Here is a 16,208-nt window from a genome sequence, read left to right as displayed (position 1 = left end):
CTTGATCATCGGGAGTGGGAGTGGGAGTGGGAGTGGGAGTGGGGATCATGGCCAAGGTATGTTATGTCCAACTAAAACTGAGAACTCTGGTGACACACACCCAGAGCTGGTCATGGCAGAATTCTTAAGGAAGTAGTGATCATGTGAGTTTTCTTTCACTTTCAGCCTGCCTTCTCGATGGGGTTTTAGGGAAGAGCTGAGGAGGACGGATGTCTGTTTCTTCTGTCATAGACAGACACAATGCCTCATGACTTTTTCCAACACACACACACACACACACACACACACACACACACACACACACACACACACACACACACACACACACCCTCATGCCCCCACACCCTCATGTCCCCACACCCGCCCTCACACCCTCTCGCCTCCACACCCTCATGCCCCCACACCCGCCCTCACCGCCTCTCACTCCCACACCCTAACACCCTCTCACCCCCCCACAACCTAACACCCTCTCACCCCCAACACCCTAACACTCTCTCACCCCCACACGCACACTCACACCCACACCCTCTCGCACCCACACCCTAACACTCTCTTGCTCCCCCCCACACACACACACTCTCGCCCTCTCGGCCCCACACACACACCCTCACACTCTCTCGCCTCCACACCCTCACATCCTTTCGGCCCTACCCACACCCTCCCTCCCTCACTCCCTCTCGCTCCCCCCACACACACTCACACTCTCTTGCCCCCACACCCTCGCACCCTCCCGCCCACCCCACACACTCCCTCTCCCCAAACAATCCCTCACACCCTCTCGCCCCTCCCCCCACACACACCCTCACGCACTCCCACACACGCCCTCTCTCCCCCACACACAGTCCCACACAACCTCTCGCCCCCACACACACACACTCCCTCACACCCTCTCACCATCCCCCACACACATATACATATACACACACACACACACACACACTCCCTCACACCCTCTCGCCCCCACACACACACACCCACACCCACACGCCCCTCCCCCACACACACTCACACACTCACGCCCCTCCCCCACTGCACACACCCCCTCACGGCCTCTCACTCCCCCACATTCTCGCCCACATCCTCTCACCCCCACACACACACTCCCCCACAACCTCTCGCCCCCCCACACACACTCTCACACCCTCTCGTGCCCCCACACACAGTCCCACACACCCTCTCGCCCCCACACACACTCTCCCTCACACCCTCTCGCCACACTCACACCCTCCCTCACACCCTCTCGCCACCCCACATTCTCTTGCCTCCCCCTCACACACACCCACACACCCTCTCACCCCCCCACTCACACACTCCCTCACACCCTCTCGTCCCCACACACCCTCTCACCCCCACACACCCACTCTCCCTCACACCCTCTCGCACACCCCAAACACTCCCTCACACCCTCTCGCCCCCCCCCACATTCTCTTGCCCCCCAACACACACTCCCACACAACCTCTCGCCCCCCCCCCCACACACACATTCTCTTACAACCTCTCACACCCCCCACACTCTCCGTCACACCCTCTTGCCCCCACACCTTTTGGCCCCACACCCACCCTCACACCTGCTCACCCCCACACACCCACCTTCACACCCTCTCACCCTCGCACCCTCTCGCCCTAATCCCCCCACACTCACCCTCGCACCCTCTCGCCCCATCCCCACACACACACACTCTCTTACAACCTCTCACCCCCCCCACACACTCTGTCACACCCTCTCGCCCTCACACCTTTTGGCCCCACACCCACCCTCACACTTGCTCGCCACCCCCCCCACCCGCCCTCCCGCCCTCTCGCCCCCCCCCCCCCCACTTTCTCTGCCCCCCACACACACACTCACACCCTCTCGGCCCCACACACACCCTCCCTCTCTCACTGCCTTTTGCTCCCCCCTACACACACTCTCACCCTCTTGCCCCCACACCCTTGCACCCTTCCGCCCACCCCACACACTCCCTCCCCACACACACTCCCTCACACCCTCTCGCCCCTCCCCCCCACACACCCTCTCAGCCCCACACACACCCTTTCATCCTCTCGCCCCCACACACGCCCTCTCTCCCCCACAAACTCCCTTTCACTCTCGCATCCCCACACACGGCCTCTCGCCCACACACACCCTCACACCCTCTCACCCCCCATACACAATCCCTCACACCCTCTCGTCCCCACACACACACTCACACTCTCTTGCCCCCACATCCTCGCACCCTCCCGCCCACCCCACACACTCCCTCTCCCCAAACAATCCTTCACACCCTCTCGCCCCTCCCCCCACACACACCCTCTCGCCCCTCACCCCACACACGCCCTCTCACCCCCACATACACCCTTTCACTCTCGCAACCCCACACACGCCCTCTCGCCCAAACACACCCTCACACCCTCTCGACCCCACACACAAACCACCACACACTCTCGCATCCCACATACAAACCCTCACACCCTCTTACCCCTCCTCACAATCCCTCACACCCTCTCGCTCACCTCCCACACACTCTCTCACACCCTCTCATCCCCCACACACTCCCTCACACCCTCTCGCCCCCACACCAACACACGCTCACACCCACATGCCCCCACGCCCGCCCTCACACCCTCACACACACACACACACACACACACACACACACACACACACACACACACACACACACACACCCTCCCTCACACCCTCACACCCCCACGCCCTCATGTTCCTACACCCGCCCTCACACCCTCTCGCCCCTACACCCTCATGCCCCCACACCCGCCCTCACACCCTCTCGCTCCCACACCCGCCGTCACCCCCTCTCACTCGCACACCCTAACACCCTCTCACCCCCCACACCCTCTCACCCCCCACACCCTAACACTCTCTCACCCCCACACCCTAACACTCACACCCACACCCTCTCACCCCACACCCTAACACCCTCTCACCCCCCACACCCTAACACTCTCTTGCGCCCCCCCACACACACACACACTCTCGCCCTCTCGGCCCCACACACACACCCTCACACCCTTTCGGCCCTACCCACACCCTCCCTCCCTCACTCCCTCTCGCTCCCCCCACACACACTCACACTCTCTTGCCCCCACACCCTCGCACCCTCCCGCCCACCCCACACACTCCCTCTCCCCAAACAATCCCTCACACCCTCTCGCCCCTCCCCCCACACACACCCTCACGCACTCCCACACACGCCCTCTCTCCCCCAACAACAGTCCCACACAACCTCTCGCCCCCACACACACACACTCCCTCACACCCTCTCGCCCCCACACACACACACACACACACACACACACACTCACACGCCCCTCCCCCACTGCACACACCCCCTCACGGCCTCTCACTCCCCCACATTCTCGCCCACATCCCCTCACCCCCACACACACACTCCCCCACAACCTCTCGTGCCCCCACACACAGTCCCACACACCCTCTCGTGCCCCCACACACACTCTCCCTCACACCCTCTCGCCACACTCACACCCTCCCTCACACCCTCTCGCCACCCCACATTCTCTTGCCTCCCCCTCACACACTCCCCCACACCCTCTCACCCCCCCCACTCACACACTCCCTCACACACTCTCGCACACCCCAAACACTCCCTCACACCCTCTCGCCCCCCCCCCCACATTCTCTTGCCTCCCCCTCACACACTCCCACACACCCTCTCACCCCCCCACTCACACACTCCCTCACACACTCTCGTCCCCACACACCCTCTCACCCCCGCACACACACTCTCCCTCACACCCTCTCGTCCCCACACACCCTCTTACCCCCACACACACACTCTCCCTCACACCCTCTCGCACACCCCAAACACTCCCTCACACCCTCTCGCCCCCCCCCACATTCTCTTGCCCCCCAACACACACTCCCACACAACCTCTCGCCCCCCCCCCACACACACACTCTCTTACAACCTCTCACACCCCCCACACTCTCCGTCACATCCTCTTGCCCCCACACCTTTTGGCCCCACACCCACCCTCACACCTGCTCACCCCCACACACTCACCTTCACACCCTCGCACCCTCTCGCCCTCTTCCCCCCACACTCACCCTCACACCCTCTCGCCCCATCCCCACACACACACACTCTCTTACAACCTCTCACCCCCCCCACACACTCTGTCACACCCTCTCGCCCTCACACCTTTTGGCCCCACACCCACCCTCACACCTGCTCGCCACCCCCCCCACCCGCCCTCACACACTCTCGCCCTCTCGCCCCCCCCCCCCCACTTTCTCTGCCCCCCACACACACACTCACACCCTCTCGGCCCCACACACACCCTCCCTCTCTCACTGCCTTTTGCTCCCCCCTACACACACTCTCACCCTCTTGCCCCCACACCCTCGCACCCTTCCGCCCACCCCACACACTCCCTCCCCACACATACTCCCTCACACTCTCTCGCCCCTCCCCCCCACACACCCTCTCAGCCCCACACACACCCTTTCATCCTCTCTCCCCCACACACGCCCTCTCTCCCCCACAAACTCCCTTTCACTCTCGCATCCCCACACACGGCCTCTCGCCCACACACACCCTCACACCCTCTCACCCCCCATACACAATCCCTCACACCCTCTCGTCCCCACACCCTTTCGGCCCCACACCCACCTTCAAACCCGCTCGCCTCCCACACACCCACCAACACACCCTCTCGGCCCCACATACACTCACCCCCATACTCACCCTCACACCGTCTTGCCACCCCCACACTCTCCCTCACACCCTCTCGCCACACTCACACCCTCCCTCACACCCTCTTGCTGCCACACACACACACTCCGTAACACCCTCTCGCCACACTCACACCCTCCCTCACACCCTCTCGCACACCCCAAACACTCCCTCACACCCTCTCGCCCCCCCCACATTCTCTTGCCCCCCAACACACACTCCCACACAACCTCTCGCCACCCCCCCACACACACACTCTTTTACAACCTCTCACACCCCCCACACTCTCCGTCACACCCACTTGCCCCCACACCTTTGGCCCCACACCCACCCTCACACCTGCTCACCCCCACACACCCACCTTCACACCCTCTCACCCTCGCACCCTCTCGCCCCATCCCCACACACACACACTCACCCCCCCCACACACTCCGTCACACCCTCTCGCCCTCACACCTTTTGGCCCCACACCCACCCTCACACCTGCTCGCCACCCACACACCCACCCACACACCCTCTCACCCCCCACCCGCCCTCACACCCTCTCGCCCTTTCAACCCCCCACATTCTCTGCCCCTCACACACGCCCTCACACCCTCTCGGCCCCACACACACCCTCCCTCTCTCACTGCCTTTTGCTCCCCCCTACACACACTCTCACCCTCTTGCCCCCACACCCTCGCACCCTTCCGCCCACCCCAGACACTCCCTCCCCACACACACTCCCTCACACCCCCCCTCCACACACCCTCTCAGCCCCACACACACCCTTTCAACCTCGCGCCCTCACACACGCCCTGTCTCCCCCACACACTCCCTCTCGTCCTCTCACCCCCACACACACCCTTTCACTCTCGCAACCCCACACACGCCCTCTCGCCCACAAACACCCTCACACCCTCTCATCCCCCACACACTCCCTCACACCCTCTCGCGCCCCACACACACTCCCTCACTCCCTCTCACCACCCCACACACACACACACTCCCTCACACCCTCTCGCCCCCACACCCTTTCGGCCCCACACCCACCTTCAAACCTGCTCGCCCCCCACACACCCACCCTCACACCCTCTCGTGCCCCACACACACTCCCTCACTCCCTCTCACCACCCACACACACACACACACACACTCCCTCACACCCTCTCGCCCCCACACCCTTTCGGCCCCACACCCACCTTCAAACCTGCTCGCCCCCCACACACCCACCCTCACACCCTCTCAGCCCCACATCCTCTCGCCCCCACACTCCCCCTCACACTCTCTCCCCCTCACACCCGGCCCCACACCCTATTGCCCCCACACCAACATTCCCTTACACCCATTCACCCCCACGCCCGCCCTCACACCCTCACGTCCACTCACCACCATACACACACACACACTCCCTCACACCCTTTCGCCCCCACACACACCCTCACACCCTCTCACCACCCTACATTCTCTTGCCCCCCAACACACACTAACACACACCCTCTCGGCCCCCACACACACACACACTCTCTTACAACCTCTCACCCCCCCACACACACTCCGTCACACCCTCTCGCCCTCACACCTTTTGGCCCCACACCCACCTTCACACTTGCTCGCCCCCCCCCCCCACACACCCACCCTCTTGCCCTCTTCCACCCACACTCACCCTCACACCCTCTCGCCCCTCACTCCCGCTCTCACATCCTCTTGCCCTCACACACACACTCCCTCACACACACACTCCCTCACACACACACTCCCTCACACTCTCTCGCCCCCCCCCCCCCACACACACACCCACACGCCCCTCCCCCCACATACTCACACCCTCATGCCCCTCCCCCACCACACACACACCCTCACGGCCTCTCACTCCCCCACATTCTCGCCCACACCTCTCGACCCCCCCCCCCCCACACACACACTCCCTCACACACCCTCGTCCACACACACCCTCTCACCCCCACACATGTGCACTCCCTCACACCCTCTCGCCACACCCACACCCTCCCTCACACCCTCTCGCACGCCCCACACACTCCCTCACAGTCTCTCGCGCCCCCACATTTTCTTGCCCCCCAACACACACTCCCACACAACCTCTCGCCCCATCCCCAAACACACTCTCTTACAACCTCTCACCGCCCCCACACACTCCGTCACACCCTCTCGCCCCCACACCTTTTGGCCCCACACCCACCCTCACACCTGCTCGCCCTCCACACACTCACCTTCACACCCTCTCACCCCCACACCCTCTCACCCCCACACCTGCCCTCACACCCTCTCGCCACCGCACACACACTCTCTTACAACTTCTCACCGCCCCCCCCCACACACTCCGTCACACCCTCTCATCCCCCACACCTTTTGGCCCCACACCCACCCTCACACTTGCTCCCCCCCACATACCCACCCTCTCGCCCTCTTCCCCCCACACACTCTCACCCCTCACTCCCGCCGTCACACCCTCTTGCCCCCACACCAATACTCCCTCACACACACACACTCCCTCACACCCTCTTGCCCACACACCCTTTCGGCCCCACACCCACCATCAAACCCGCTCGCCCCCCACACACCCACCCTCACACCCTCTCGGCCCCACATCCTCTCACCCCCATACTCACCCTGACACCCTCTCGCCCCCCACACCCACCCTCACACTCTCCCCCTCACACTTGCCCCCACACCCTCCCGCCCCCACACCAACACACGCTCACACCCACTTGCCCCCACGCCCGCCCTCACACCCACTCGCCACAATACACACACACACACATACACTCCCTCACACCCTCTCGCACCCACACCAACACTCCGTCACACCCTCTCGCCGCAACACACACACACACACACACACACACACACACTCTCTCTCTCTCTCTCTCTCTCTCTCTCTCTCTCTCTCTCTCTCTCACTCACACACACACACACACACACACACACACACACACACACACACACACACACACACACACACACACACACTCCCACACACACACACACACACTCCCACACACACACACACACACTCCCACACACACACACACACACTCCCACACACTCCCACACACTCCCACACTCCCACACTCCCACACTCCCACACACTCCCACACACACTCCCCCACACCCACCTTCAAACCCACTCGCCCCCCACAAACCCACCCTCACACCCTCTCGGTCCCACAACCTCTCGCCCCCATACTCACCCTGACACCCTCTTGCCCCCACACCCACCCTCACACCTTCTTGCCCCCACACCCGCCCTCACACCCTCTCACCCGCTCGCCCCCACACCCGCCCTCACACCCTCTCACCCGCTCGCCCCCACACTCACCCTCACACTCACTCTCTTCCCCTCACACCCTCTTCCCCTCACACCCACCCTCACACCTTCTTGCCCTTTGCCCCCCCACACACACACATCTTCGCCCACCCCCTCACAGCCCTTCACCCCCCCCCACTCACACCCCCCCCACACACACACCCACCCCTTCGCCCCCCCCGCACACAGATACATGTGCACACACAGCCCTTCGCACCCACCCACACACACCCCTTTGCACCCCCACCCACATGCGCGCACACACACCCCTTCGCACCCCCACCCACATGCGCACACACCCCTTCGCACCCCACCCCACACACACACACACACACCCTCACCCTCTCTCTCACACACACACACACACACACCCCTTCGCACCCACACACCCCTTCGCCCCCCCACAAACATCACTTCGCACCACCCCAAGACACACCCCTTCACACCTCCACACACACACACCCCTTCGCGCCCCCCATACACATACCCCTTCGCACCCCCACACACACACAGACCCCTTCGCCCACACCCCCACACACACCCATCCATTCGCGCCCCCCTCCACACGCGCGCACACACACACACACTCTTTGCCCCCCCCACACACCCCAGTCGCCTCCCCACACACCACAGTCGCCCCCACACACATCCACACACCACTCCCCCACACCCACTACATACCCCACTCGCCCCCCCCACGCGCACACACCCCCCCCCCACACACACACACCCACCCCTCCCCCCCCATACACATACACATCCCCCTCCACCCCCACACACACCCACCTACCCCCACACACATCCCCCTACCCCCACACACACACATCCCCCTTCCCCCCCCCCCCACACACACCCCTTCGCCCCCCCACACACACACCCTCGTCACCACAAACATACACCCAAACCCCCCCCACACACACACACACACACACCCACCCTCGCCCCCACACACACAGACCCTCGCCCCCAAACATACACACACACACCCCTGCCTCCACACACACACCCCTTCGCACCCCCGCCACACACACACATACCCCTTCGCACCCCCGCCACACACACGCACATACCCCTTCGCACATCACGCACGCACACACACACACACACACACACACACACACACACACACACACACACACACACACCCCTTCGACCCCCCGCAAACACACACACTCCTTTGCACCCCCCCCCACACACACATCCCTTCACCCCCCCCCCCGCAAACACATACGTACACTTCGCACCCCCCCCCACACACACACACACATCCTTTACCCCCGACACACACACACCCCTTTACCCCCACACACATACACACACCCCTTGGCCCCCCCAGACACACCTTCCCCCTTCGCACCCTCCACACACACCTTCCCCACACACACCTGCCCCCTCGCCCAACACACACCTCGCCCCTCGCCCCTCTCACACACCTCCCCCCTCACGCCCCCCTCACCCCCCAAACACACCTCCCCCCACACGCCTTCCCCTTCCCGCCCCACACACACCTTCCCCCTCCCGCGCCACGCACAAGTCCCCCCTCGCCCTCCCCACACACACCTCCCCCCTCACTCCCACCACACACCTCCCCCCACGCCACCCCCACACACACCTCCCCCTCTCGCCCCGCCCACACACACCTCCTCCCACACACCACCCCCACACACACCTCCTCCCACACACAACTCCCCCTCTTGCTCTCCCCACACGCACCTCCCCTCACCCTCCACCCTCCGTGCACACACCTCCCCTCACCCGCCCCAAACACACCTCTATGCCTAGAACCCCCCCCCAACACACCTCTCCCCACACACACCTACCCCCTCGCCCCCTCCACACACACCTCCCCCCTTGCCCCCAACACACACCTGGGACCCCTCGCCGCCCCCACACACAACTAGCCCCTCTCCCCCTCCACACACACCTCCCCCCCCTTGCCCCCCACATACACCTGGGACCCCTCGCCCCCCCCCCCACACACCTCCCCCATCGCCCCTCCCACACATCTCCCCCCACCCCCCCCCACACACACACACACCTCCCCTTGCCCCCCCACACACACACCTCCCCTTGCCCCCTCACTCACCCCCCTCGCCCCCCTCACTCACCCCCCTTGCCTCCCTCCCCCCACAACCACCCCCTGCCCCCTCCACACACACCTCCCCGCCCCCACACACACCTCCCCTTGCCCCCACCCCCCCCACAACCACCCCCCGCCCCCTCCACACACACCTCCCCGCCCCCACACACACCTCCCTTCACCCCCCCTTGCCCCCACTCCCCCCACAACCACCCCCTGCCCCCTCCACACACCCCTCACCTCACCTCCCCTCCTTCACGCACCCCCCTCACGCATATCCCCCGCCTCCAGCACACACACTCACCCACCCCCTCGCCTCCCCCACCCCCCTATACCCACCCCCTCGTCTCCCCCACCCCCCAACATCCACCACCCCCTCGCCTCCCCCACCCCCCTATACCCACCCCCTCGTCTCCCCCACCCCCCAACATCCACCACCCCCTCGCCTCCCCCACCCCCCTTTTATAAGGTTTAAGTGCCATGATTTGAAAACAGATTTTTACTTTTGGTTTATTTTGGCTTGTTCTCTAGGATTCCTTAAGTATAGGACTTAAGAAGGATAGATCCATTCGGTAAATGCTGCCTCACAGCGTCAGGTACCCGTGTTTGATTCCAGCCTCGGGCAACTGTCTGTGTAGAGTTGGCACATTCTTTCCGCATCTGCGTGGGTTTCTTCCGGGTGCTCCGGTTTCCTCCCACAATCCAAAGATGTGCAGGTCAGGTAGATTGGCCATGCTAAATTGCCCGTAGCGTCAGGTGCATTAGTCAGAGGGAAATGGGTCTGGGTGGGTTAGTCTTCAGAGGGTCGGTGTGGACTTGTTGGGTCGAAGGGCCTGTTTCCATACTGTAGGGAATCTAATCTAATCAAAAATGCTTTTATAGCATTGCTAGAAAAAGATAAAAAGAGTGTTTGTAGAATGTGAATGAATATAAAATTTGAGAATGAATACATCCAATGCATGATAAAAGAATAAGCTCCACTTTATCACAGGATGCTGCAGGTGAATAACCTCTAGATCAAAAATTCATTAGTTATTCCATGTCCTTCTATTACAACAGACATGCAGACATTAGGTATGTAACTATCAACATGGTGTCGCAAAGTGTAGACCAGTCAAAATGATCAATGAAAGAAAGATTTCCATTTCTATATTGCCTCTCACGGCCAAAGGACATTTGAAAGTGTTTTGCAGTCCATTGTTTCTTTACAAAAATCATTCCGTGGCTGTGGGTTTCACTGGCTGGGCTACTTATTACCCTAATTGTCCTTGAAATGGTGATGGTGGAGGAATTGCTAACTCTTGTGATCTAGTCAATGTTGTAATGAGGGAAATGTGGTAGTCAATTTGCCCACAAGAAGAGCCCACAAACAGCAAAGAAATAGTGAGCAGCTAATTTGCTTTTTGTGACGTTGATTTGGAGATAACTATTGGTCACATTACGAGGGCATAACTCCCAAATTATACGGAATTAAGAAAGTGTGAAAATACATTATAGGATATTCAAGGGATTGGAATAGCCAGAGGGCTGGCATAAATGATTGATCAAGAGAAACTGTGTGGAAGTTGAACACCAGTGTTTCCATGCAATATTTCTTTGAAATAGGGATATGTGTTCTTTTAGATCCACCTGTGAAGACACTGGGCTTCAATTTTATGTCTGAACATACCAACTATGCAATACTAGCAGAGTTGATTCTCATTCAGGTCCAGGGTAGCGACTTGATGGAGCTGTACTATGTATTCAGTAGAGACTTTTTAATTTCCTGAATTAAACTCCGACACTTCTTTTGTTAAGAGATAAGCATTATTACTATTTACTGTTTACTACTCTTCTTATTACTATTGTCACGTCTGCCTGTAAATACAAAACCTCTAGCAAAGCCCTGGGACACTCTTCCCTTGGCGCGATGCCATCGTGGTTTCAAATTCCCATTGTGTTTGCCTGTGTTACATCTGGATGTTAACAACTCATTGTCGAAATGAACCCAGTACTGCCCAGAAGACAATAGCTTCATATTGGTTTCGTTCCAGCTTCTCTGCTCACCTTCAAACATCCAGACGTGAAGTTTCTTCCAGGGTTCAGTTCCCATGAGACAGCTGTATCCTTCGATGAGGTGATAAATGCACAGCTGCAGCTGGTTGAAGGGGACCAAATCCGTGCAAAAGTCGATCTGGTTCTCTTTTACCAGCTTCAGCAAAGCATCTGCATCTGGTGAGGATGGAGAGGCGTTACAATGATAAAAACAGGGATGTGCTTCACGTGTTACACAACCTCTGTTACCACGTGAACCTAAGATGAGATGAAGCTTGATTTGCAGCATATAAGATAGGTATCCAAAAGGGATGTTATGTCAATTTTCTTTTACCGCCCTCCAATAGTTTTCACTCCCAAGTAATTTGGTGATGGAACAAAGCATCTGATTAAAACACACTGGAAAAAATACAACAGCTTTTGGACTCAGGAAATCATGGAAGGTAGACCAAAAAATGCCTCAAAATAACACATTCAGGTCAAAAAGAAATCACTATTACTACAATCACGATCCATAATGGAATTAAGAAAGGATGAAAATATATTACAGTATATTCAAGGAGTGCTAATAAACAAAGGGCTTGTATAAATGGTTGATCAGGAGAGCCTGTGTGGAAATTCAACCCAAGTACTTCAATGCAATACATCATTTAGCCTATCACTTGAACCATTTTCAACTCCAAGTATATTTTATACAACACAACCTTTATGTATGGATGAATCCACTGCACTTGATCCAACTCAGCAGTCCAACAGGTAGCATACAGGAGCACGTTAGATGTTGGTTTTACACCTTGACCAATTTTACTCTCAATTAATTCAATTAAGGATCTCTAGGGACAAAATGAAAAATGGCCAAATATTTTTCATTCTGGACCATATAGAACAATCACAGAGAGAAGCCGATCCATGCCCCATGACTGCTCTAGGTTCAACCTGGATCCCAGAGAGAGAACAGTTTTTAGTGTACCCTACTCATTGAATCCCTCAGAAGTATGAAACTCCATTAAGTCGTATTTTACCCATTCTCATTTTATCCCCTTATGCAGAAACAAGCTAAATGACAAATTCCTTTCAGGTGTATGTTTCATTTTTTTTTGTTTTCTAGCCTGTCACTCAATAGCCATGATGGCATTCGACCTCTGCACCTATCAAGCAATCTCCAATTTAGTCTCAATCATGGTGTTTTTCTCCACCAATTCCTCTCCTATTGATCTAAAGAGATTTAAGCACATAAATATTTACCCTATGACACCCTTTTCTATTACTGAGAGCAGTTATTGATCCCACTGTGCAGTAGGTATTCTGAGCTTTCATCCAGTAGTGAGATTAATTAAGCTGCCAGGAAAAAGAACCTACACTCAAGCGAACAAAAAGAGTGGAATTTGTAATATTTGAAGCAAAACAAATACCACAACGAACACACGCCAACATATTGGAATATGATTAATTATAGAAGAGGATTCTGATCAACAGAATCCTGTCACAAGTTAGATGCAAACCTTTAATAATTCCATTGTACAGCTCCAAGAGTTAGCACACTGATGTGAATTGGTGAAACCAGTGCAAATCATACCCAAAATTATTTTGAGAATTCCTTCCTTGAATTACCCCTCAAGCTCATTTGTGCATTGCCAATACCAAATCTGCCCTGAATTAGTGCAATCAGGCAGCACTTTAAAAAAAGAGATTTAAAAATAATTAAATTTGCTTAAAAATATTCTTTGAGTCATTTAAGAGTAGGAACAAGATGCCATTTGAATGACTGACCCAGAAATGGGTTTGTATGTCATAAGTATTATTAATCATAATAATAGCCTGTAAATTTAGATTATTGAAGATGACTTCAAAACAGTTGCAAAGACAAGACATCTTACTTGTCTTGCTGCATAGGTAATCATTTCCGAAATTAATTAAGATAAAATTATATTCAAAAACTTCTTAATAGGTCCTTGCACCCAAAAGAACATTTTGGAACCTGCTCAAAGATACACAACTGCTGTGATTATCAGAAGCCGTTTCTCGAGATTCACTCATCCTGATGGTGTATACCCAGTATTGAGAGAGGTGCTTGTTTGCAGCATGATGGTTTTTTTCAAATAAGTGCAAAAAAATCATGGAAATTCAAGTTGCTGTATATGTAATTTGCACTGACAATTCCATGATCTTTAACACTGATTACATCAATTCAGGTAAATACCACTGAAAAGAACATTACAGTAAAACATGAAACTCTGCCATAAACTGCCACTGAAATCTAAGCATGAATATGTTCGAGGGATATCACATGTTATCTTGGAACTTTGGAAAAGATAGAAAACTGGAAGTTGCATAATACAGGAGTACTATTATACAGAAACACAAACAGAAACTGTTGAAAAAGCTCAGCAGGTCTGACAGCAGCTGTGCAGAGAAGTTAGAGTTAATATTTCAGGTCCGGTTCTGAGGAAGGATCACCAGACCCAAAATGTTGCCAGACTTGCTGAGCTTTTCCAGCAACTTCTGTTTGTGCCCAATTTATAGCATCCATACATCTTTCTGTTTTTATTTAGTAGTATTATACAGTTGCTCATGACAGTTTCACAAAGTCACATTGGACAAGCAGCATAGAAACAGGACTTTGGGCAAATCAATCCATACCCTTTATGCTCCACTTGAGTCTCATTGTACTTTTCCTTATTTAAATCTCTTGTCACAACCCTCTGTTTTTCTCATTCATATGCTTGCCTAACTTCCTCTTAACTGGATCTCTATTATTCAGTTCAACCACTTTCTGTGGTAGTGACTTCTGCATTCTTACCCCTCTTTGGGTAAAGATATTTCTTCTGAATTCTATGACGGTACTGTGCCTTTAGGAGGGATGTGCCCTGTGCTGTTTCTTTTCCAGGGAAGTGTTGATCCAGTGTCACCGGGTTGTCTGTTTCAGACAAGCAGTTGGTGAACAGCTTGGTGGTATCCATGGGTGGTTTTCTTTAAAGTTACACATAAGAAGTATGAGTGGGCAGGTCAGGGCTCACACAGACCCAGGAAGGTTTTTAGTTTTGCTTTCAATTATTGAGAAGGTTTCTACTGATGCTGAGCAAACAGCTTGACATCTCTGCTGCTAGAGTCTTAAATGAGAGGCTTCCCCTTAGAAATAAAATAAGGCAAACCGTCCCTTTCAGTATTTCCTTCTGCTGGACAGGAAAGAGGCATCATGTGAGAATAGCATCAGTGCAGAAAGAGGCCATTTGGCCCTTAACTCTGCACTGACCCTCCAAAGAGCATTCCACCTACACCCAGCCTATCCCTGCAAGCCTACAATGACCATGGCTAATCCATCTAGGCTACACATCTTTGTATAGTGGGAGGAAGCCCATGCAGACATGGGGAGAATATGCTGTGAAGCTGCAGTGCTAACCAATGAGCCATTGTTTTGCTATGATTTGGAGGTGCCAGTGTTGGACTGGGAGGGCCAATGTTAAAAATCACACAACATCAGCACTAGCGTTCTGTACACTGCTCCTTCATCAGGTATACTCCACAACCACCTGATGAAGGAGCAGTGTTCCGAAAGCTAGTGTTCTCAATTAAACCTGTCGGCCTATAACCTGGTGTTGTGTGATTCTTAACTGTTTTGCTAAATTGTCTCGTCAAGGATATATTTATGGAATGCTGCTTACATGGACACAGTTGACAATTAGTGATTAATTAATACATTATCTTATTATGTATTTCATTTGAGGTAAAATTTTGCCAACTTTTCTTTTTTTTATTATTTGACAGTATCCAAAGGATAAAATGTGTATTGATTAAAATCTAGTGGTGGACCAAACGAATCAAACCTGGGACACTTCACCTTATATTTGCCTTTAAATAAAAATAAAAGTTAAAGAGGTAGCCTGGACCCTACTTTTTTTTTTAAGGGGTGGGGGCTGATCTGGTCCATAACAATATTTTCTTGTGTTTCTAAGTGATCGTCATGTACTGATTGTGTTTAGTCAGACTTTTTCCCCTGTCCCAAGTGGAAATGTCTCTCAATATTCACTTTCCCAAAACCTTTCGGAATCATAAATATCTTTACTAAGTCATCGCCTCGGCCTTCATTTT

This window comes from Hemiscyllium ocellatum, chromosome 30 (assembly GCF_020745735.1).
Source record: "Hemiscyllium ocellatum isolate sHemOce1 chromosome 30, sHemOce1.pat.X.cur, whole genome shotgun sequence".
Lineage (NCBI taxonomy): Eukaryota > Metazoa > Chordata > Chondrichthyes > Orectolobiformes > Hemiscylliidae > Hemiscyllium > Hemiscyllium ocellatum.
Note: the sequence above shows the minus strand (reverse complement) of the source record.